This window comes from Oncorhynchus clarkii, unplaced genomic scaffold (assembly GCF_045791955.1).
Source record: "Oncorhynchus clarkii lewisi isolate Uvic-CL-2024 unplaced genomic scaffold, UVic_Ocla_1.0 unplaced_contig_10886_pilon_pilon, whole genome shotgun sequence".
Taxonomy (NCBI): Eukaryota; Metazoa; Chordata; class Actinopteri; order Salmoniformes; family Salmonidae; genus Oncorhynchus; species Oncorhynchus clarkii.
The window spans coordinates 143,698-168,641 of record NW_027261057.1 but is presented as its reverse complement, the minus strand read 5'-3'; the positions used below and the strand labels follow the sequence as shown (position 1 = coordinate 168,641).

The 24,944-nt window shown below is 38.0% G+C and overlaps 16 non-coding genes across 16 annotated transcripts; all 16 read right to left on the bottom strand.

Moving 5' to 3' along the window:
- Positions 1-2,406: 2,406 nt before the first annotated feature.
- On the bottom strand, positions 2,407-2,479 carry trnap-ugg (transfer RNA proline (anticodon UGG)). The gene has a single exon. It is a non-coding gene; the product is annotated as a tRNA-Pro (tRNA).
- Positions 2,480-3,042: 563 nt separating this feature from the next.
- Positions 3,043-3,115, bottom strand: trnar-ucg (transfer RNA arginine (anticodon UCG)). Its single transcript has one exon. It is a non-coding gene; the product is annotated as a tRNA-Arg (tRNA).
- Positions 3,116-5,850: 2,735 nt separating this feature from the next.
- On the bottom strand, positions 5,851-5,923 carry trnap-ugg (transfer RNA proline (anticodon UGG)). Its single transcript has one exon. It is a non-coding gene; the product is annotated as a tRNA-Pro (tRNA).
- A 563-nt stretch (positions 5,924-6,486) lies between these two features.
- On the bottom strand, positions 6,487-6,559 carry trnar-ucg (transfer RNA arginine (anticodon UCG)). Its single transcript has one exon. It is a non-coding gene; the product is annotated as a tRNA-Arg (tRNA).
- A 986-nt stretch (positions 6,560-7,545) lies between these two features.
- Positions 7,546-7,618, bottom strand: trnar-ucg (transfer RNA arginine (anticodon UCG)). The gene has a single exon. It is a non-coding gene; the product is annotated as a tRNA-Arg (tRNA).
- A 1,913-nt stretch (positions 7,619-9,531) lies between these two features.
- Positions 9,532-9,604, bottom strand: trnap-ugg (transfer RNA proline (anticodon UGG)). The gene has a single exon. It is a non-coding gene; the product is annotated as a tRNA-Pro (tRNA).
- A 922-nt stretch (positions 9,605-10,526) lies between these two features.
- On the bottom strand, positions 10,527-10,599 carry trnar-ucg (transfer RNA arginine (anticodon UCG)). The gene has a single exon. It is a non-coding gene; the product is annotated as a tRNA-Arg (tRNA).
- Positions 10,600-11,230: 631 nt separating this feature from the next.
- On the bottom strand, positions 11,231-11,303 carry trnar-ucg (transfer RNA arginine (anticodon UCG)). Its single transcript has one exon. It is a non-coding gene; the product is annotated as a tRNA-Arg (tRNA).
- Positions 11,304-11,580: 277 nt separating this feature from the next.
- On the bottom strand, positions 11,581-11,653 carry trnar-ucg (transfer RNA arginine (anticodon UCG)). Its single transcript has one exon. It is a non-coding gene; the product is annotated as a tRNA-Arg (tRNA).
- Positions 11,654-12,980: 1,327 nt separating this feature from the next.
- Positions 12,981-13,053, bottom strand: trnap-ugg (transfer RNA proline (anticodon UGG)). Its single transcript has one exon. It is a non-coding gene; the product is annotated as a tRNA-Pro (tRNA).
- A 563-nt stretch (positions 13,054-13,616) lies between these two features.
- Positions 13,617-13,689, bottom strand: trnar-ucg (transfer RNA arginine (anticodon UCG)). Its single transcript has one exon. It is a non-coding gene; the product is annotated as a tRNA-Arg (tRNA).
- A 417-nt stretch (positions 13,690-14,106) lies between these two features.
- On the bottom strand, positions 14,107-14,179 carry trnar-ucg (transfer RNA arginine (anticodon UCG)). The gene has a single exon. It is a non-coding gene; the product is annotated as a tRNA-Arg (tRNA).
- Positions 14,180-16,449: 2,270 nt separating this feature from the next.
- trnar-ucg (transfer RNA arginine (anticodon UCG)) lies at positions 16,450-16,522 on the bottom strand. The gene has a single exon. It is a non-coding gene; the product is annotated as a tRNA-Arg (tRNA).
- A 908-nt stretch (positions 16,523-17,430) lies between these two features.
- trnar-ucg (transfer RNA arginine (anticodon UCG)) lies at positions 17,431-17,503 on the bottom strand. Its single transcript has one exon. It is a non-coding gene; the product is annotated as a tRNA-Arg (tRNA).
- A 977-nt stretch (positions 17,504-18,480) lies between these two features.
- On the bottom strand, positions 18,481-18,553 carry trnar-ucg (transfer RNA arginine (anticodon UCG)). Its single transcript has one exon. It is a non-coding gene; the product is annotated as a tRNA-Arg (tRNA).
- A 2,939-nt stretch (positions 18,554-21,492) lies between these two features.
- On the bottom strand, positions 21,493-21,565 carry trnar-ucg (transfer RNA arginine (anticodon UCG)). Its single transcript has one exon. It is a non-coding gene; the product is annotated as a tRNA-Arg (tRNA).
- Positions 21,566-24,944: the final 3,379 nt, after the last annotated feature.

Here is a 24,944-nt window from a genome sequence, read left to right as displayed (position 1 = left end):
AGCTGAGCTAATGAAATTAAACAACCACGAAGGGACTCGAACCCTCGATCTTCTGATTCGAAGTCAGACGCCTTATCCATTAGGGCACGCAGTCTATGTGATACAGCACTATTTGACATTATACAGACTTTGCTATGCAACCATAGACATAAAAATTGTGAACCTGTCCGAATGAGGAAAGCTAGTGATTTTTAACAAGTACAAAGATACTCTTTCCTTCAATCTTTCGATGCAGATTCAGACACAATAATTCTCAGGTCTTGCAGTCTTAGATTATTAAAGTTGAACAACAATATCCAAGCTTTTCAAAGCAACAAGACCAATGCCTTATTTAGGGAAATTGCAAACATGTACGAATTAGCTGAGCTAATGAAATTAAACGACCCTATTTGACATCATACAGACTTTGCTATGCAACATTAGACATCAAAGTTGTGAACCTGTCCGAATGAGGAAAGCTAGTGATATTTAACAAGTCAGAAGATACCTTTTCCCTCAATCTTGCGATGCAGAATCAGACTCAATAATTTTCAGGCCTTGCAATATTAGATTATTAAAGATGAATAACAATGTCCAAGCCTTTCAAAGAAACAAGACCAATGCCTTATTTCGGGAAATTGCAAACATGTCCATATTAGCAGATTTAATGAAATTAAACGACCACGAAAATGCCTCAAAACCTCAATTTTCTATTTTGAAGTAAGACGCCTTATCCACGAGGCAACACCTTCTACTCCATATTGTCCGATATGACATCAAACAGACGTTGCTTAGCAACAACAGACATCAAAATTGTGAACCTATCCGAATGAGGAAAGCTAGTGATATTTTACAAGTACGAAAAGACTATGTCCCTCAATCAGACATAATATTTCTCAGGTCTTGCAGTCTTAGATTATTGAAGTTGAACAACAATGTCCAAGCTTTTCAAAGCAACAAGACCAATGCCTTATTTCGGGAAATTGCAAACATGTTCAAATTAGCTGAGCTAATGAAATTAAACAACCACGAAGGGACTCGGACCCTCAATCTTCTGATTCGAAGTCAGACGCCTTATCCATTAGGCCACGCAGTCTATGTGATACAGCCCTATTTGACATTATACAGACTTTGCTATGCAACCATAGACATAAAAATTGTGAACCTGTCCGAATGAGGAAAGCTAGTGATTTTTAACAAGTACAAAGATACTCTTTCCTTCAATCTTTCGATGCAGATTCAGACACAATAATTCTCAGGCCTTGCAGTCTTAGATTATTAAAGATGAATAACAATGTCCAAGCCTTTCAAAGAAACAAGACCAATGCCTTATTTCGGGAAATTGCAAACATGTCCATATTAGCAGATTTAATGAAATTAAACGACCACGAAAATGCCTCAAAACCTCAATTTTCTATTTTGAAGTAAGACGCCTTATCCACGAGGCAACACCTACTACTCCATATTGTCCGATATGACATCAAACAGACGTTGCTTAGCAACAACAGACATCAAAATTGTGAACCTATCCGAATGAGGAAAGCTAGTGATATTTTACAAGTACGAAAAGACTATGTCCCTCAATCAGACATAATATTTCTCAGGTCTTGCAGTCTTAGATTATTGAAGTTGAACAACAATGTCCAAGCTTTTCAAAGCAACAAGACCAATGCCTTATTTCGGGAAATTGCAAACATGTTCAAATTAGCTGAGCTAATGAAATTAAACAACCACGAAGGGACTCGGACCCTCAATCTTCTGATTCGAAGTCAGACGCCTTATCCATTAGGCCACGCAGTCTATGTGATATAGCCCTATTTGACATTATACAGACTTTGCTATGCAACCATAGACATAAAAATTGTGAACCTGTCCGAATGAGGAAAGCTAGTGATTTTTAACAAGTACAAAGATACTCTTTCCTTCAATCTTTCGATGCAGATTCAGACACAATAATTCTCAGGCCTTGCAGTCTTAGATTATTAAAGTTGAACAACAATGTCCAAGCTTTTCAAAGCAACAAGACCAATGCCTTATTTAGCGAAATTGCAAACATGTCCATATTAGCAGATTTAATGGAATTAAACGACCACGAAAATGCCTCAAAACCTCAATTTTCTGTTTCGAAGTAAGACGCCTTATCCACGAGGCAACACCTTCTACTCCATATTCTCCGATATGACATCAAACAGACGTTGTTTAGCAACAACAGACATCAAAATTGTGAACCTATCCGAATGAGGAAAGCTAGTGATATTTTACAAGTACGAAAATACTATGTCCCTCAATCAGACATAATATTTCTCAGGTCTTGCAGTCTTAGATTATTGAAGTGTCCAATGTCCAAGCTTTTCAAAGCAACAAGACCAATGCCTTATTTCGGGAAATTGCAAACATGTTCAAATTAGCTGAGCTAATGAAATTAAACAACCACGAAGGGACTTGAACCCTCAATCTTCTGATTCCAAGTCAGACGCCTTATCCATTAGGCCACGCAGTCTATGTGATACAGCCCTATTTGACATTATACAGACTTTGCTATGCAACCATAGACATAAAAATTGTGAACCTGTCCGAATGAGGAAAGCTAGTGATTTTTAACAAGTACAAAGATACTCTTTCCTTCAATCTTTCGATGCAGATTCAGACACAATAATTCTCAGGTCTTGCAGTCTTAGATTATTAAAGTTGAACAACAATATCCAAGCTTTTCAAAGCAACAAGACCAATGCCTTATTTAGGGAAATTGCAAACATGTACGAATTAGCTGAGCTAATGAAATTAAACGACCCTATTTGACATCATACAGACTTTGCTATGCAACAGTAGACATCAAAGTTGTGAACCTGTCCGAATGAGGAAAGCTAGTGATATTTAACAAGTCAGAAGATACCTTTTCCCTCAATCTTGCGATGCAGAATCAGACTCAATAATTCTCAGGCCTTGCAATATTAGATTATTAAAGATGAATAACAATGTCCAAGCCTTTCAAAGAAACAAGACCAATGCCTTATTTTGGGAAATTGCAAACATGTTCAAATTAGCTGAGCTAATGAAATTAAACAACCACGAAGGGACTCGAACCCTCAATCTTCTGATTCGAAGTCAGACGCCTTATCCATTAGGCCACGCAGTCTATGTGATACAGCCCTATTTGACATTATACAGACTTTGCTATGCAACAGTAGACATCAAAGTTGTGAACCTGTCCGAATGAGGAAAGCTAGTGATATTTAACAAGTAAGAAGATACCTTTTCCCTCAATCTTTCGATGCAGATTCAGACACAATAATTCTCAGGCCTTGCAGTCTTAGATTATTAAAGTTGAACAACAATGTCCAAGCTTTTCAAAGCAACAAGACCAATGCCTTATTTAGCGAAATTGCAAACATGTCCATATTAGCAGATTTAATGAAATTAAACGACCACGAAAATGCCTCAAAACCTCAATTTTCTGTTTCGAAGTAAGACGCCTTATCCACGAGGCAACACCTTCTACTCCATATTCTCCGATATGACATCAAACAGACGTTGTTGAGCAACAACAGACATCAAAATTGTGAACCTATCCGAATGAGGAAAGCTAGTGATATTTTACAAGTACGAAAAGACTATGTCCCTCAATCAGACATAATATTTCTCAGGTCTTGCAGTCTTAGATTATTGAAGTGTCCAATGTCCAAGCTTTTCAAAGCAACAAGACCAATGCCTTATTTCGGGAAATTGCAAACATGTTCAAATTAGCTGAGCTAATGAAATTAAACAACCACGAAGGGACTCGGACCCTCAATCTTCTGATTCGAAGTCAGACGCCTTATCCATTAGGCCACGCAGCCTATGTGATACAGCCCTATTTGACATCATACAGACTTTGCTATGCAACATTAGACATCAAAGTTGTGAACCTGTCCGAATGAGGAAAGCTAGTGATATTTAACAAGTCAGAAGATACCTTTTCCCTCAATCTTGCGATGCAGAATCAGACTCAATAATTTTCAGGCCTTGCAATATTAGATTATTAAAGATGAATAACAATGTCCAAGCCTTTCAAAGAAACAAGACCAATGCCTTATTTCGGGAAATTGCAAACATGTCCATATTAGCAGATTTAATGAAATTAAACGACCACGAAAATGCCTCAAAACCTCAATTTTCTATTTTGAAGTAAGACGCCTTATCCACGAGGCAACACCTTCTACTCCATATTGTCCGATATGACATCAAACAGACGTTGCTTAGCAACAACAGACATCAAAATTGTGAACCTATCCGAATGAGGAAAGCTAGTGATATTTTACAAGTACGAAAAGACTATGTCCCTCAATCAGACATAATATTTCTCAGGTCTTGCAGTCTTAGATTATTGAAGTTGAACAACAATGTCCAAGCTTTTCAAAGCAACAAGACCAATGCCTTATTTCGGGAAATTGCAAACATGTTCAAATTAGCTGAGCTAATGAAATTAAACAACCACGAAGGGACTCGGACCCTCAATCTTCTGATTCGAAGTCAGACGCCTTATCCATTAGGCCACGCAGTCTATGTGATACAGCCCTATTTGACATTATACAGACTTTGCTATGCAACCATAGACATAAAAATTGTGAACCTGTCCGAATGAGGAAAGCTAGTGATTTTTAACAAGTACAAAGATACTCTTTCCTTCAATCTTTCGATGCAGATTCAGACACAATAATTCTCAGGCCTTGCAGTCTTAGATTATTAAAGATGAATAACAATGTCCAAGCCTTTCAAAGAAACAAGACCAATGCCTTATTTCGGGAAATTGCAAACATGTCCATATTAGCAGATTTAATGAAATTAAACGACCACGAAAATGCCTCAAAACCTCAATTTTCTATTTTGAAGTAAGACGCCTTATCCACGAGGCAACACCTACTACTCCATATTGTCCGATATGACATCAAACAGACGTTGCTTAGCAACAACAGACATCAAAATTGTGAACCTATCCGAATGAGGAAAGCTAGTGATATTTTACAAGTACGAAAAGACTATGTCCCTCAATCAGACATAATATTTCTCAGGTCTTGCAGTCTTAGATTATTGAAGTTGAACAACAATGTCCAAGCTTTTCAAAGCAACAAGACCAATGCCTTATTTCGGGAAATTGCAAACATGTTCAAATTAGCTGAGCTAATGAAATTAAACAACCACGAAGGGACTCGGACCCTCAATCTTCTGATTCGAAGTCAGACGCCTTATCCATTAGGCCACGCAGTCTATGTGATATAGCCCTATTTGACATTATACAGACTTTGCTATGCAACCATAGACATAAAAATTGTGAACCTGTCCGAATGAGGAAAGCTAGTGATTTTTAACAAGTACAAAGATACTCTTTCCTTCAATCTTTCGATGCAGATTCAGACACAATAATTCTCAGGCCTTGCAGTCTTAGATTATTAAAGTTGAACAACAATGTCCAAGCTTTTCAAAGCAACAAGACCAATGCCTTATTTAGCGAAATTGCAAACATGTCCATATTAGCAGATTTAATGGAATTAAACGACCACGAAAATGCCTCAAAACCTCAATTTTCTGTTTCGAAGTAAGACGCCTTATCCACGAGGCAACACCTTCTACTCCATATTCTCCGATATGACATCAAACAGACGTTGTTTAGCAACAACAGACATCAAAATTGTGAACCTATCCGAATGAGGAAAGCTAGTGATATTTTACAAGTACGAAAATACTATGTCCCTCAATCAGACATAATATTTCTCAGGTCTTGCAGTCTTAGATTATTGAAGTGTCCAATGTCCAAGCTTTTCAAAGCAACAAGACCAATGCCTTATTTCGGGAAATTGCAAACATGTTCAAATTAGCTGAGCTAATGAAATTAAACAACCACGAAGGGACTTGAACCCTCAATCTTCTGATTCCAAGTCAGACGCCTTATCCATTAGGCCACGCAGTCTATGTGATACAGCCCTATTTGACATTATACAGACTTTGCTATGCAACCATAGACATAAAAATTGTGAACCTGTCCGAATGAGGAAAGCTAGTGATTTTTAACAAGTACAAAGATACTCTTTCCTTCAATCTTTCGATGCAGATTCAGACACAATAATTCTCAGGTCTTGCAGTCTTAGATTATTAAAGTTGAACAACAATATCCAAGCTTTTCAAAGCAACAAGACCAATGCCTTATTTAGGGAAATTGCAAACATGTACGAATTAGCTGAGCTAATGAAATTAAACGACCCTATTTGACATCATACAGACTTTGCTATGCAACAGTAGACATCAAAGTTGTGAACCTGTCCGAATGAGGAAAGCTAGTGATATTTAACAAGTCAGAAGATACCTTTTCCCTCAATCTTGCGATGCAGAATCAGACTCAATAATTCTCAGGCCTTGCAATATTAGATTATTAAAGATGAATAACAATGTCCAAGCCTTTCAAAGAAACAAGACCAATGCCTTATTTTGGGAAATTGCAAACATGTTCAAATTAGCTGAGCTAATGAAATTAAACAACCACGAAGGGACTCGAACCCTCAATCTTCTGATTCGAAGTCAGACGCCTTATCCATTAGGCCACGCAGTCTATGTGATACAGCCCTATTTGACATTATACAGACTTTGCTATGCAACAGTAGACATCAAAGTTGTGAACCTGTCCGAATGAGGAAAGCTAGTGATATTTAACAAGTAAGAAGATACCTTTTCCCTCAATCTTTCGATGCAGATTCAGACACAATAATTCTCAGGCCTTGCAGTCTTAGATTATTAAAGTTGAACAACAATGTCCAAGCTTTTCAAAGCAACAAGACCAATGCCTTATTTAGCGAAATTGCAAACATGTCCATATTAGCAGATTTAATGAAATTAAACGACCACGAAAATGCCTCAAAACCTCAATTTTCTGTTTCGAAGTAAGACGCCTTATCCACGAGGCAACACCTTCTACTCCATATTCTCCGATATGACATCAAACAGACGTTGTTGAGCAACAACAGACATCAAAATTGTGAACCTATCCGAATGAGGAAAGCTAGTGATATTTTACAAGTACGAAAAGACTATGTCCCTCAATCAGACATAATATTTCTCAGGTCTTGCAGTCTTAGATTATTGAAGTGTCCAATGTCCAAGCTTTTCAAAGCAACAAGACCAATGCCTTATTTCGGGAAATTGCAAACATGTTCAAATTAGCTGAGCTAATGAAATTAAACAACCACGAAGGGACTCGGACCCTCAATCTTCTGATTCGAAGTCAGACGCCTTATCCATTAGGCCACGCAGCCTATGTGATACAGCCCTATTTGACATTATACAGACTTTGCTATGCAAAAGTAGACATCAAAGTTGTGAACCTGTACGAATGAGGAAAGCTAGTGATATTTAACAAGTAAGAAGATACCTTTTCCCTCAATCTTGCGATGCAGAATCAGACTCAATAATTCTCAGGCCTTGCAATATTAGATTATTAAAGATGAATAACAATGTCCAAGCCTTTCAAAGAAACAAGACCAATGCCTTATTTTGGGAAATTGCAAACATGTCCATATTAGCGGAGCTAATGAAATTAAACAACCACGAAGGGACTCGAACCCTCAATCTTCTGATTCGAAGTCAGACGCCTTATCCATTAGGCCACGCAGTCTATGTTATACAGCCCTATTTGACATTATACAGACTTTGCGAATGAGGAAAGCTAGTGATTTTTAACAAGTACAAAGATACTCTTTCCTTCAATCTTTCGATGCAGATTCAGACACAATAATTCTCAGGTCTTGCAGTCTTAGATTATTAAAGTTGAACAACAATGTCCAAGCTTTTCAAAGCAACAAGACCAATGCCTTATTTATGGAAATTGCAAACATGTACGAATTAGCTGAGCTAATGAAATTAAACGACCCTATTTGACATCATACAGACTTTGCTATGCAACAGTAGACATCAAAGTTGGCACCTGTCCGAATGAGGAAAGCTAGTGATATTTAACAAGTAAGAAGATACAACCATAGACATAAAAATTGTGAACCTGTCCGAATGAGGAAAGCTAGTGATTTTTAACAAGTACAAAGATTCTCTTTCCTTCAATCTTTCGATGCAGATTCAGACACAATAATTCTCAGGTCTTGCAGTCTTAGATTATTAAAGTTGAACAACAATGTCCAAGCTTTTCAAAGCAACAAGACCAATGCCTTATTTCGGGAAATTGCAAACATGTACGAATTAGCTGAGCTAATGAAATTAAACGACCCTATTTGACATCATACAGACTTTGCTATGCAACAGTAGACATCAAAGTTGTGAACCTGTCCGAATGAGGAAAGCTAGTGATATTTAACAAGTAAGAAGATACCTTTTCCCTCAATCTTGCGATGCAGAATCAGACTCAATAATTCTCAGGCCTTGCAATATTAGATTATTAAAGATGAATAACAATGTCCAAGCCTTTCAAAGAAACAAGACCAATGCCTTATTTTGGGAAATTGCAAACATGTTCAAATTAGCTGAGCTAATGAAATTAAACAACCACGAAGGGACTCGAACCCTCAATCTTCTGATTCGAAGTCAGGCGCCTTATCCATTAGGCCAGGCAGTCTATTCGATACAGCCCTATTTGACATTATACAGACTTTGCTATGCAACCATAGACATCAAAGTTGTGAACCTGTCCGAATGAGGAAAGCTAGTGATATTTAACAAGTAAGAAGATACCTTTTCCCTCAATCTTGCGATGCAGAATCAGACTCAATAATTCTCAGGCCTTGCAATATTAGATTATTAAAGATGAATAACAATGTCCAAGCCTTTCAAAGAAACAAGACCAATGCCTTATTTAGCGAAATTGCAAACATGTCCATATTAGCAGATTTAATGAAATTAAACGACCACGAAAATGCCTCAAAATCTCAATTTTCTATTTTGAAGTAAGACGCCTTATCCACGAGGCAACACATTCTACTCCATATTCTCCGATATGACATCAAACAGACGTTGCTTAGCAACAACAGACATCAAAATTGTGAACCTATCCGAATGAGGAAAGCTAGTGATATTTTACAAGTACGAAAAGACTATGTCCCTCAATCAGACATAATATTTCTCAGGTCTTGCAGTCTTAGATTATTGAAGTTGAACAACAATGTCCAAGCTTTTCAAAGCAACAAGACCAATGCCTTATTTCGGGAAATTGCAAACATGTTCAAATTAGCTGAGCTAATGAAATTAAACAACCACGAAGGGACTCGGACCCTCAATCTTCTGATTCGAAGTCAGACGCCTAATCCATTAGGCCACGCAGTCTATGTGATACAGCCCTATTTGACATTATACAGACTTTGCTATGCAACCATAGACATAAAAATTGTGAACCTGTCCGAATGAGGAAAGCTAGTGATATTTTACAAGTACGAAAATACTATGTCCCTCAATCAGACATAATATTTCTCAGGTCTTGCAGTCTTAGATTATTGAAGTGTCCAATGTCCAAGCTTTTCAAAGCAACAAGACCTTATTTCGGGAAATTGCAAACATGTTCTAATTAGCTGAGCTAATGAAATTAAACAACCACGAAGGGACTCGAACCCTCAATCTTCTGATTCCAAGTCAGACGCCTTATCCATTAGGCCACACAGTCTATGTGATACAGCCCTATTTGACATTATACAGACTTTGCTATGCAACCATAGACATAAAAATTGTGAACCTGTCCGAATGAGGAAAGCTAGTGATTTTTAACAAGTACAAAGATACTCTTTCCTTCAATCTTTCGATGCAGATTCAGACACAATAATTCTCAGGTCTTGCAGTCTTAGATTATTAAAGTTGAACAACAATATCCAAGCTTTTCAAAGCAACAAGACCAATGCCTTATTTAGGGAAATTGCAAACATGTACGAATTAGCTGAGCTAATGAAATTAAACGACCCTATTTGACATCATACAGACTTTGCTATGCAACAGTAGACATCAAAGTTGTGAACCTGTCCGAATGAGGAAAGCTAGTGATATTTAACAAGTCAGAAGATACCTTTTCCCTCAATCTTGCGATGCAGAATCAGACTCAATAATTCTCAGGCCTTGCAATATTAGATTATTAAAGATGAATAACAATGTCCAAGCCTTTCAAAGAAACAAGACCAATGCCTTATTTCGGGAAATTGCAAACATGTTCAAATTAGCTGAGCTAATGAAATTAAACAACCACGAAGGGACTAGAACCCTCAATCTTCTGATTCGAAGTCAGACGCCTTATCCATTAGGCCACGCAGTCTATGTGATACAGCCCTATTTGACATTATACAGACTTTGCTATGCAACAGTAGACATCAAAGTTGTGAACCTGTCCGAATGAGGAAAGCTAGTGATATTTAACAAGTAAGAAGATACCTTTTCCCTCAATCTTGCGATGCAGAATCAGACTCAATAATTCTCAGGCCTTGCAATATTAGATTATTAAAGATGAATAACAATGTCCAAGCCTTTCAAAGAAACAAGACCAATGCCTTATTTTGGGAAATTGCAAACATGTTCAAATTAGCTGAGCTAATGAAATTAAACAACCACGAAGGGACTCGAACCCTCAATCTTCTGATTCGAAGTCAGACGCCTTATCCATTAGGCCACGCAGTCTATGTGATGCAACCCTATTTGACATCATACAGACTTTGCTATGCAACAGTAGACATCAAAGTTGTGAACCTGTCCGAATGAGGAAAGCTAGTGATATTTAACAAGTAAGAAGATACCTTTTCCCTCAATCTTGCGATGCAGAATCAGACTCAATAATTCTCAGGCCTTGCAATATTAGATTATTAAAGATGAATAACAATGTCCAAGCCTTTCAAAGAAACAAGACCAATGCCTTATTTCGGGAAATTGCAAACATGTCCATATTAGCAGATTTAATTAAATTAAACGACCACGAAAATGCCTCAAAACCTCAATTTTCTATTTAGAAGTAAGACGCCTTAACCACGAGGCAACACCTTCTACTCCATTTTCTCCAATATGACATCAAACAGACGTTGCTTAGCAACAACAGACATCAAAATTGTGAACCTATCCGAATGAGGAAAGCTAGTGATATTTTACAAGTACGAAAAGACTATGTCCCTCAATCAGACATAATATTTCTCAGGTCTTGCAGTCTTAGATTATTGAAGTTGAACAACAATGTCCAAGCTTTTCAAAGCAACAAGACCAATGCCATATTTCGGGAAATTGCAAACATGTTCAAATTAGCTGAGCTAATGAAATTAAACAACCACGAAGGGACTCGAACCCTCAATCTTCTGATTCGAAGTCAGACGCCTTATCCATTAGGCCACGCAGTCAATGTGATACAGCCCTATTTGACATTATACAGACTTTGCTATGCAAAAGTAGACATCAAAGTTGTGAACCTGTCCGAATGAGGAAAGCTAGTGATATTTAACAAGTAAGAAGATACCTTTTCCCTCAATCTTGCGATGCAGAATCAGACTCAATAATTCTCAGGCCTTGCAATATTAGATTATTAAAGATGAATAACAATGTCCAAGCAACAAGACCAATGCCTTATTTCGGGAAATTGCAAACATGTCCATATTAGCGGAGCTAATGAAAATTAAACAACCACGAAGGGACTCGAACCCTCAATCTTCTGATTCGAAGTCAGACGCCTTATCCATTAGGCCACGCAGTCTATGTGATGCAACCCTATTTGACATCATACAGACTTTGCTATGCAACAGTAGACATCAAAGTTGTGAACCTGTCCGAATGAGGAAAGCTAGTGATATTTAACAAGTAAGAAGATACCTTTTCCCTCAATCTTGCGATGCAGAATCAGACTCAATAATTCTCAGGCCTTGCAATATTAGATTATTAAAGATGAATAACAATGTCCAAGCCTTTCAAAGAAACAAGACCAATGCCTTATTTCGGGAAATTGCAAACATGTCCATATTAGCAGATTTAATTAAATTAAACGACCACGAAAATGCCTCAAAACCTCAATTTTCTATTTTGAAGTAAGAAGCCTTATCCACGAGGCAACACCTTCTACTCCATATTCTCCGATATGACATCAAACAGACGTTGCTTAGCAACAACAGACATCAAAATTGTGAACCTATCCGAATGAGGAAAGCTAGTGATATTTTACAAGTACGAAAATACTATGTCCCTCAATCAGACATAATATTTCTCAGGTCTTGCAGTCTTAGATTATTGAAGTGTCCAATGTCCAAGCTTTTCAAAGCAACAAGACCAATGCCTTATTTCGGGAAATTGCAAACATGTTCAAATTAGCTGAGCTAATGAAATTAAACAACCACGAAGGGACTCGGACCCTCAATCTTCTGATTCGAAGTCAGACGCCTTATCCATTAGGCCACGCAGTCTATGTGATATAGCCCTATTTGACATTATACAGACTTTGCTATGCAACCATAGACATAAAAATTGTGAACCTGTCCGAATGAGGAAAGCTAGTGATTTTTAACAAGTACAAAGATACTCTTTCCTTCAATCTTTCGATGCAGATTCAGACACAATAATTCTCAGGCCTTGCAGTCTTAGATTATTAAAGTTGAACAACAATGTCCAAGCTTTTCAAAGCAACAAGACCAATGCCTTATTTAGCGAAATTGCAAACATGTCCATATTAGCAGATTTAATGGAATTAAACGACCACGAAAATGCCTCAAAACCTCAATTTTCTGTTTCGAAGTAAGACGCCTTATCCACGAGGCAACACCTTCTACTCCATATTCTCCGATATGACATCAAACAGACGTTGTTTAGCAACAACAGACATCAAAATTGTGAACCTATCCGAATGAGGAAAGCTAGTGATATTTTACAAGTACGAAAATACTATGTCCCTCAATCAGACATAATATTTCTCAGGTCTTGCAGTCTTAGATTATTGAAGTGTCCAATGTCCAAGCTTTTCAAAGCAACAAGACCAATGCCTTATTTCGGGAAATTGCAAACATGTTCAAATTAGCTGAGCTAATGAAATTAAACAACCACGAAGGGACTTGAACCCTCAATCTTCTGATTCCAAGTCAGACGCCTTATCCATTAGGCCACGCAGTCTATGTGATACAGCCCTATTTGACATTATACAGACTTTGCTATGCAACCATAGACATAAAAATTGTGAACCTGTCCGAATGAGGAAAGCTAGTGATTTTTAACAAGTACAAAGATACTCTTTCCTTCAATCTTTCGATGCAGATTCAGACACAATAATTCTCAGGTCTTGCAGTCTTAGATTATTAAAGTTGAACAACAATATCCAAGCTTTTCAAAGCAACAAGACCAATGCCTTATTTAGGGAAATTGCAAACATGTACGAATTAGCTGAGCTAATGAAATTAAACGACCCTATTTGACATCATACAGACTTTGCTATGCAACAGTAGACATCAAAGTTGTGAACCTGTCCGAATGAGGAAAGCTAGTGATATTTAACAAGTCAGAAGATACCTTTTCCCTCAATCTTGCGATGCAGAATCAGACTCAATAATTCTCAGGCCTTGCAATATTAGATTATTAAAGATGAATAACAATGTCCAAGCCTTTCAAAGAAACAAGACCAATGCCTTATTTTGGGAAATTGCAAACATGTTCAAATTAGCTGAGCTAATGAAATTAAACAACCACGAAGGGACTCGAACCCTCAATCTTCTGATTCGAAGTCAGACGCCTTATCCATTAGGCCACGCAGTCTATGTGATACAGCCCTATTTGACATTATACAGACTTTGCTATGCAACAGTAGACATCAAAGTTGTGAACCTGTCCGAATGAGGAAAGCTAGTGATATTTAACAAGTAAGAAGATACCTTTTCCCTCAATCTTTCGATGCAGATTCAGACACAATAATTCTCAGGCCTTGCAGTCTTAGATTATTAAAGTTGAACAACAATGTCCAAGCTTTTCAAAGCAACAAGACCAATGCCTTATTTAGCGAAATTGCAAACATGTCCATTATTTTATTTTTCGATGCAGATTCAGACACAATAATTCTCAGGCCTTGCAATATTAGATTATTAAAGATGAATAACAATGTCCAAGCAACAAGACCAATGCCTTATTTAGCGAAATTGCAAACATGTCCATATTAGCGGAGCTAATGAAATTAAACAACCACGAAGGGACTCGAACCCTCAATCTTCTGATTCGAAGTCAGACGCCTTATCCATTAGGCCACGCAGTCTATGTTATACAGCCCTATTTGACATTATACAGACTTTGCGAATGAGGAAAGCTAGTGATTTTTAACAAGTACAAAGATACTCTTTCCTTCAATCTTTCGATGCAGATTCAGACACAATAATTCTCAGGTCTTGCAGTCTTAGATTATTAAAGTTGAACAACAATGTCCAAGCTTTTCAAAGCAACAAGACCAATGCCTTATTTATGGAAATTGCAAACATGTACGAATTAGCTGAGCTAATGAAATTAAACGACCCTATTTGACATCATACAGACTTTGCTATGCAACAGTAGACATCAAAGTTGGCACCTGTCCGAATGAGGAAAGCTAGTGATATTTAACAAGTAAGAAGATACAACCATAGACATAAAAATTGTGAACCTGTCCGAATGAGGAAAGCTAGTGATTTTTAACAAGTACAAAGATACTCTTTCCTTCAATCTTTCGATGCAGATTCAGACACAATAATTCTCAGGTCTTGCAGTCTTAGATTATTAAAGTTGAACAACAATGTCCAAGCTTTTCAAAGCAACAAGACCAATGCCTTATTTAGGGAAATTGCAAACATGTACGAATTAGCTGAGCTAATGAAATTAAACGACCCTATTTGACATCATACAGACTTTGCTATGCAACAGTAGACATCAAAGTTGTGAACCTGTCCGAATGAGGAAAGCTAGTGATATTTAACAAGTAAGAAGATACCTTTTCCCTCAATCTTGCGATGCAGAATCAGACTCAATAATTCTCAGGCCTTGCAATATTAGATTATTAAAGATGAATAACAATGTCCAAGCCTTTCAAAGAAACAAGACCAATGCCTTATTTTGGGAAATTGCAAACATGTTCAAATTAGCTGAGCTAATGAAATTAAACAACCACGAAGGGACTCGAACCCTCAATCTTCTGATTCGAAGTCAGGCGCCTTATCCATTAGGCCAGGCAGTCTATGCTATACAGCCCTATTTGACATTATACAGACTTTGCTATGCAACCATAGACATCAAAGTTGTGAACCTGTCCGAATGAGGAAAGCTAGTGATATTTAACAAGTAAGAAGATACCTTTTCCCTCAATCTTGCGATGCAGAATCAGACTCAATAATTCTCAGGCCTTGCAATATTAGATTATTAAAGATGAATAACAATGTCCAAGCCTTTCAAAGAAACAAGACCAATGCCTTATTTAGCGAAATTGCAAACATGTCCATATTAGCAGATTTAATGAAATTAAACGACCACGAAAATGCCTCAAAATCTCAATTTTCTATTTTGAAGTAAGAAGCCTTATCCACGAGGCAACACCTTCTACTCCATATTCTCCGATATGACATCAAACAGACGTTGCTTAGCAACAACAGACATCAAAATTGTGAACCTATCCGAATGAGGAAAGCTAGTGATATTTTACAAGTACGAAAAGACTATGTCCCTCAATCAGACATAATATTTCTCAGGTCTTGCAGTCTTAGATTATTGAAGTTGAACAACAATGTCCAAGCTTTTCAAAGCAACAAGACCAATGACATATTTCGGGAAATTGCAAACATGTCCATATTAGCAGATTTAATTAAATTAAACGACCACGAAAATGCCTCAAAACCTCAATTTTCTGTTTCGAAGTAAGACGCCTTATCCACGAGGCAACACCTTCTACTCCATATTCTCCGATATGACATCAAACAGACGTTGTTTAGCAACAACAGACATCAAAATTGTGAACCTATCCGAATGAGGAAAGCTAGTGATATTTTACAAGTACGAAAAGACTATGTCCCTCAATCAGACATAATATTTCTCAGGTCTTGCAGTCTTAGATTATTGAAGTGTCCAATGTCCAAGCTTTTCAAAACAACAAGACAAATGCCTTATTTCGGGAAATTGCAAACATGTTCAAATTAGCTGAGCTAATGAAATTAAACAACCACGAAGGGACTCGGACCCTCAATCTTCTGATTCGAAGTCAGACGCCTTATCCATTAGGCCACGCAGTCAATGTGATACAGCCCTATTTGACATTATACAGACTTTGCTATGCAAAAGTAGACATCAAAGTTGTGAACCTGTCCGAATGAGGAAAGCTAGTGATATTTAACAAGTAAGAAGATACCTTTTCCCTCAATCTTGCGATGCAGAATCAGACTCAATAATTCTCAGGCCTTGCAATATTAGATTATTAAAGATGAATAACAATGTCCAAGCAACAAGACCAATGCCTTATTTAGCGAAATTGCAAACATGTCCATATTAGCGGAGCTAATGAAAATTAAACAACCACGAAGGGACTCGAACCCTCAATCTTCTGATTCGAAGTCAGACGCCTTATCCATTAGGCCACGCAGTCTATGTGATACAGCCCTATTTGACATTATACAGACTTTGCTATGCAACCATAGACATAAAAATTGTGAACCTGTCCGAATGAGGAAAGCTAGTGATTTTTAACAAGTACAAAGATACTCTTTCCTTCAATCTTTCGATGCAGATTCAGACACAATAATTCTCAGGTCTTGCAGTCTTAGATTATTAAAGTTGAACAACAATGTCCAAGCTTTTCAAAGCAACAAGACCAATGCCTTATTTAGGGAAATTGCAAACATGTACGAATTAGCTGAGCTAATGAAATTAAACGACCCTATTTGACATCATACAGACTTTGCTATGCAACAGTAGACATCAAAGTTGTGAACCTGTCCGAATGAGGAAAGCTAGTGATATTTAACAAGTAAGAAGATACCTTTTCCCTCAATCTTGCGATGCAGAATCAGACTCAATAATTCTCAGGCCTTGCAATATTAGATTATTAAAGATGAATAACAATGTCCAAGCCTTTCAAAGAAACAAGACCAATGCCTTATTTCGGGAAATTGCAAACATGTCCATATTAGCAGATTTAATTAAATTAAACGACCACGAAAATGCCTCAAAACCTCAATTTTCTATTTAGAAGTAAGACGCCTTAACCACGAGGCAACACCTTCTACTCCATTTTCTCCAATATGACATCAAACAGACGTTGCTTAGCAACAACAGACATCAAAATTGTGAACCTATCCGAATGAGGAAAGCTAGTGATATTTTACAAGTACGAAAAGACTATGTCCCTCAATCAGACATAATATTTCTCAGGTCTTGCAGTCTTAGATTATTGAAGTTGAACAACAATGTCCAAGCTTTTCAAAGCAACAAGACCAATGCCATATTTCGGGAAATTGCAAACATGTTCAAATTAGCTGAGCTAATGAAATTAAACAACCACGAAGGGACTCGAACCCTCAATCTTCTGATTCGAAGTCAGACGCCTTATCCATTAGGCCACGCAGTCTATGTGATGCAACCCTATTTGACATCATACAGACTTTGCTATGCAACAGTAGACATAAAAATTGTGAACCTGTCCGAATGAGGAAAGCTAGTGATTTTTAACAAGTACAAAGATACTCTTTCCTTCAATCTTTCGATGCAGATTCAGACACAATAATTCTCAGGCCTTGCAGTCTTAGATTATTAAAGTTGAACAACAATGTCCAAGCTTTTCAAAGCAACAAGACCAATGCCTTATTTAGCGAAATTGCAAACATGTCCATATTAGCAGATTTAATGAAATTAAACGACCACGAAAATGCCTCAAAACCTCAATTTTCTATTTTGAAGTAAGACGCCTTATCCACGACGCGACACCTTCTACTCCATATTCTCCGATATGACATCAAACAGACGTTGCTTAGCAACAACAGACATCAAAATTGTGAACCTATCCGAATGAGGAAAGCTAGTGATATTTTACAAGTACGAAAAGACTATGTCCCTCAATCAGACATAATATTTCTCAGGTCTTGCAGTCTTAGATTATTGAAGTGTCCAATGTCCAAGCTTTTCAAAACAACAAGACAAATGCCTTATTTCGGGAAATTGCAAACATGTTCAAATTAGCTGAGCTAATGAAATTAAACAACCACGAAGGGACTCGGACCCTCAATCTTCTGATTCGAAGTCAGACGCCTTATCCATTAGGCCACGCAGTCAATGTGATACAGCCCTATTTGACATTATACAGACTTTGCTATGCAAAAGTAGACATCAAAGTTGTGAACCTGTCCGAATGAGGAAAGCTAGTGATATTTAACAAGTAAGAAGATACCTTTTCCCTCAATCTTGCGATGCAGAATCAGACTCAATAATTCTCAGGCCTTGCAATATTAGATTATTAAAGATGAATAACAATGTCCAAGCAACAAGACCAATGCCTTATTTAGCGAAATTGCAAACATGTCCATATTAGCGGAGCTAATGAAAATTAAACAACCACGAAGGGACTCGAACCCTCAATCTTCTGATTCGAAGTCAGACGCCTTATCCATTAGGCCACGCAGTCTATGTGATACAGCCCTATTTGACATTATACAGACTTTGCTATGCAACCATAGACATAAAAATTGTGAACCTGTCCGAATGAGGAAAGCTAGTGATTTTTAACAAGTACAAAGATACTCTTTCCTTCAATCTTTCGATGCAGATTCAGACACAATAATTCTCAGGTCTTGCAGTCTTAGATTATTAAAGTTGAACAACAATGTCCAAGCTTTTCAAAGCAACAAGACCAATGCCTTATTTAGGGAAATTGCAAACATGTACGAATTAGCTGAGCTAATGAAATTAAACAACCCTATTTGACATCATACAGACTTTGCTATGCAACAGTAGACATCAAAGTTGTGAACCTGTCCGAATGAGGAAAGCTAGTGATATTTAACAAGTAAGAAGATACCTTTTCCCTCAATCTTGCGATGCAGAATCAGACTCAATAATTCTCAGGCCTTGCAATATTAGATTATTAAAGATGAATAACAATGTCCAAGCCTTTCAAAGAAACAAGACCAATGCCTTATTTCGGGAAATTGCAAACATGTTCAAATTAGCTGAGCTAATGAAATTAAACAACCACGAAGGGACTCGGACCCTCAATCTTCTGATTCGAAGTCAGACGCCTTATCCATTAGGCCACGCAGTCTATGTGATACAACCCTATTTGACATCATACAGACTTTGCTATGCAACAGTAGACATCAAAGTTGTGAACCTGTCCGAATGAGGAAAGCTAGTGATATTTAACAAGTAAGAAGATACCTTTTCCCTCAATCTTGCGATGCAGAATCAGACTCAATAATTCTCAGGCCTTGCAATATTAGATTATTAAAGATGAATAACAATGTCCAAGCCTTTCAAAGAAACAAGACCAATGCCTTATTTCGGGAAATTGCAAACATGTCCATATTAGCAGATTTAATTAAATTAAACGACCACGAAAATGCCTCAAAACCTCAATTTTCTATTTTGAAGTAAGACGCCTTATCCACGAGGCAACACCTTCTACTCCATATTCTCCGATATGACATCAAACAGACGTTGCTTAGCAACAACAGACATCAAAATTGTGAACCTATCCGAATGAGGAAAGCTAGTGATATTTTACAAGTACGAAAATACTATGTCCCTCAATCAGACATAATATTTCTCAGGTCTTGCAGTCTTAGATTATTGAAGTGTCCAATGTCCAAGCTTTTCAAAGCAACAAGACCAATGCCTTATTTAGGGAAATTGCAAACATGTACGAATTAGCTGAGCTAATGAAATTAAACGACCCTATTTGATATCATACAGACTTTGCTATACAACAGTAGACATCAAAGTTGTGAACCTGTCCGAATGAGGAAAGCTAGTGATATTTAACAAGTAAGAAGATACCTTTTCCCTCAAATTTGCGATGCAGAATCAGACTCAATAATTCTCAGGCCTTGCAATATTAGATTATTAAAGATGAATAACAATGTCCAAGCCTTTCAAAGAAACAAGACCAATGCCTTATTTCGGGAAATTGCAAACATGTCCATATTAGCAGATTTAATGAAATTAAACGACCACGAAAATGCCTCAAAACCTCAATTTTCTATTTTGAAGTAAGACGCCTTATCCATGAGGCAACACCTTCTACTCCATATTCTCCGATATGACATCAAACAGACGTTGCTTAGCAACAACAGACATCAAAATTGTGAACCTATCCGAATGAGGAAAGCTAGTGATATTTTACAAGTACGAAAAGACTATGTCCCTCAATCAGACATAATATTTCTCAGGTCTTGCAGTCTTAGATTATTGAAGTTGAACAACAATGTCCAAGCTTTTCAAAGCAACAAGACCAATGACATATTTCGGGAAATTGCAAACATGTTCAAATTAGCTGAGCTAATGAAATTAAACAACCACGAAGGGACACGAACCCTCAATCTTCTGATTCGAAGTCAGACGCCTTATCCATTAGGCCACGCAGTCTATGTGATACAGCCCTATTTGACATTATACAGACTTTGCTATGCAACCATAGACATAAAAATTGTGAACCTGTCCGAATGAGGAAAGCTAGTGATTTTTAACAAGTACAAAGATACTCTTTCCTTCAATCTTTCGATGCAGATTCAGACACAATAATTCTCAGGCCTTGCAGTCTTAGATTATTAAAGTTGAACAACAATGTCCAAGCTTTTCAAAGCAACAAGACCAATGCCTTATTTAGCGAAATTGCAAACATGTCCATATTAGCAGATTTAATGAAATTAAACGACCACGAAAATGCCTCAAAACCTCAATTTTCTATTTTGAAGTAAGACGCCTTATCCACGAGGCGACACCTTCTACTCCATATTCTCCGATATGACATCAAACAGACGTTGCTTAGCAACAACAGACATCAAAATTGTGAACCTATCCGAATGAGGAAAGCTAGTGATATTTTACAAGTACGAAAAGACTATGTCCCTCAATCAGACATAATATTTCTCAGGTCTTGCAGTCTTAGATTATTGAAGTTGAACAACAATGTCCAAGCTTTTCAAAGCAACAACACCAATGCCTTATTTCGGGAAATTGCAAACATGTTCAAATTAGCTGAGCTAATGAAATTAAACAACCACGAAGGGACTCGGACCCTCAATCTTCTGATTCGAAGTCAGACGCCTTATCCATTAGGCCACGCAGTCAATGTGATACAGCCCTATTTGACATTATACAGACTTTGCTTTGCAAAAGTAGACATCAAAGTTGTGAACCTGTCCGAATGAGGAAAGCTAGTGATATTTAACAAGTAAGAAGATACCTTTTCCCTCAATCTTGCGATGCAGAATCAGACTCAATAATTCTCAGGCCTTGCAATATTAGATTATTAAAGATGAATAACAATGTCCAAGCAACAAGACCAATGCCTTATTTAGCGAAATTGCAAACATGTCCATATTAGCGGAGCTAATGAAAATTAAACAACCACGAAGGGACTCGAACCCTCAATCTTCTGATTCGAAGTCAGACGCCTTATCCATTAGGCCACGCAGTCTATGTGATACAGCCCTATTTGACATTATACAGACTTTGCTATGCAACCATAGACATAAAAATTGTGAACCTGTCCGAATGAGGAAAGCTAGTGATTTTTAACAAGTACAAAGATACTCTTTCCTTCAATCTTTCGATGCAGATTCAGACACAATAATTCTCAGGCCTTGCAGTCTTAGATTATTAAAGTTGAACAACAATGTCCAAGCTTTTCAAAGCAACAAGACCAATGCCTTATTTCGGGAAATTGCAAACATGTACGAATTAGCTGAGCTAATGAAATTAAACGACCCTATTTGACATCATACAGACTTTGCTATGCAACAGTAGACATCAAAGTTGTGAACCTGTCCGAATGAGGAAAGCTAGTGATATTTAACAAGTAAGAAGATACCTTTTCCCTCAATCTTGCGATGCAGAATCAGACTCAATAATTCTCAGGCCTTGCAATATTAGATTATTAAAGATGAATAACAATGTCCAAGCCTTTCAAAGAAACAAGACCAATGCCTTATTTCGGGAAATTGCAAACATGTTCAAATTAGCTGAGCTAATGAAATTAAACAACCACGAAGGGACTCGGACCCTCAATCTTCTGATTCGAAGTCAGACGCCTTATCCATTAGGCCACGCAGTCTATGTGATACAACCCTATTTGACATCAAACAGACTTTGCTATGCAACAGTAGACATCAAAGTTGTGAACCTGTCCAAATGAGGAAAGCTAGTGATATTTAACAAGTAAGAAGATACCTTTTCCCTCAATCTTGCGATGCAGAATCAGACTCAATAATTCTCAGGCCTTGCAATATTAGATTATTAAAGATGAATAACAATGTCCAAGCCTTTCAAAGAAACAAGACCAATGCCTTATTTCGGGAAATTGCAAACATGTCCATATTAGCAGATTTAATTAAATTAAACGACCACGAAAATGCCTCAAAACCTCAATTTTCTATTTTGAAGTAAGAAGCCTTATCCACGAGGCAACACCTTCTACTCCATATTCTCCGATATGACATCAAACAGACGTTGCTTAGCAACAACAGACATCAAAATTGTGAACCTATCCGAATGAGGAAAGCTAGTGATATTTTACAAGTACGAAAAGACTATGTCCCTCAATCAGACATAATATTTCTCAGGTCTTGCAGTCTTAGATTATTGAAGTTGAACAACAATGTCCAAGCTTTTCAAAGCAACAAGACCAATGACATATTTCGGGAAATTGCAAACATGTCCATATTAGCAGATTTAATTAAATTAAACGACCACGAAAATGCCTCAAAACCTCAATTTTCTATTTTGAAGTAAGACGCCTTATCCACGAGGCAACACCTTCTACTCCATATTCTCCGATATGACATCAAACAGACGTTGCTTAGCAACAACAGACATCAAAATTGTGAACCTATCCGAATGAGGAAAGTGTTAGTGTTCAAATACTGGAGAGTTGAGACCAAATCACGGACGCTGGACAGAGTGGATTTCAGTTGTAACAAAAGACAGTTTTAATGAGTCAGAGATATCTTGTCCCGCAGTTTTACGTGCACGGACCTAGTTCACATAACTCGGCAAGGAGCCAGGTGAAAAAGAGACCTATACAATGGTTACATACATTTTTATACATAGAATAAAGTAGGTGGAGTCTTGTCGTTTCGGTCTTCTTGACTGGTCGGAGGGTTGGAGGCGGGCCTTGCTCTAGCCAGAGCGGGCCCCATTGGTGCACAGCAAAAGTTCTTTGCTCTTGGGACCGGCCAGTTAGAGGGAGATGAGATGTGTGTTTATATAAGGAAGAGGGGGTCAGTCTTATGGCTGGGTGTATGTGTTCTTATGACGGAATGTCTTTGTTTATATGAGCTATGTGTATGAATATTTATATAACAAATCCCCCTCTTCACGTCTATTAGACGTGAAAACTATAGCATAAAGGTGGCGGTTGCAATCGTGGGTATACATAAGGTGGTGCTCCTAACCTTGTCTGGTTTGCATGGTGGGTCTGTAGGTGTAGTGCTACGTTTGGGACGGGAGTGATTGGAGGGAGTGATATCAGGAAAGGAGTTAGGGACATGTGTAGGGGTTGGTGTATGTGATGTGGCAGGGTGAAATAGTTGTTCAATTAACCATGTGAAAGTCCTAGGGTTACTCCAAATATCAGTATGAATATCACAAATAAGGGACCAGATATCCCCAGCCTCACCCAGAGAGGGAGAAATTTCCCTCTAACTGGGCGAGGTTCCCTTCTCAGGGGAGGCGGAGTTTGATGCCGCATCACCTGAGGAAGGAGTGTCTTCATTTGGAATCGAATTTAGGCCGCTCAAATCAGCTCTGACTTCAGTCAGTGTTCTAGAAGGAATTGGGGCTGGGGTGCAATGTGTAAGGCGGTGCCAAGGTGTGCCTGATTTACCTTTGACCTGGACTGAGTGTGAAGTAACCTCCTTCACTTCGTACGGTCCAGTCCACCTGGGTTCCAGCCACTTTCTCTTGTGGACTGTAACCCTCACCCCGTCACCAACCTTTACCTTCAGTAGTGGCGTGTCCCCCGGCAGCTCCCCCTCCTGGACCTTGTGAACCTGGGTAGAGAGTGCTGCAGCGAGAACCGTCAGTTTTTTCACATAATTAGACATTACCATTTGTTGTACATCAAGGGCGGGCATATGACCTCCCTCCCTTGGTGGACCATGCATGACTCTACCAGTCATTATCCCAAAGCTATCTTAGCTTTTGGTTTGACGTTCCACCAGATTTTGGGATTGGGGCCTGTACACAGATCCAAATATGTGGGTTATGCCAAATCTTTCTTCCACCTGTCTCAGGTGTTTGTTAAATGTGAGCCATTTGTCAAATTTGATTTGTCTTGGGATGCCATACCTGGGAATTAGTTTGGTTTGTAGCCACTTAAAGACTGACCTAGCATCCTCCCCTTTTGTTAGTATTGCCTCTACCCATTTGGAGAACCTATCTACTATGACTAGGAGATAGAGTTTGCCTTTAGATAAATTTTCGGGGCCCATGTCGGTGTAGTCTATACTAATATCCTGAAAACATGCATTAGGTATTACGTATGAGCCCATTGGTGTTTGATATGGTTTCTTTGGGTTGTGTCTGTCACAACCATTGCATTCGTCACAAAATAAATCATCGTCATAAAATAAGTCAGTCATATTTTTTATGTGAGGGTGCCACCAGATGTGCGAGGCCTTTTTGGAGGGTCTTTAGTTTGCCTTCGTGTGTGGGGCCATGTGTTTCTCATAAAAGTTCTGGGTCCATCAGTGTGGCCTGCTTCATGGGCATGGGCTGAGTCTGTATAGATATTCAGTCTTTCCTTTTCCTCTGATGAGGACCTGCGTCAATCCGATGATTTCAGCTAATTTGGCCGA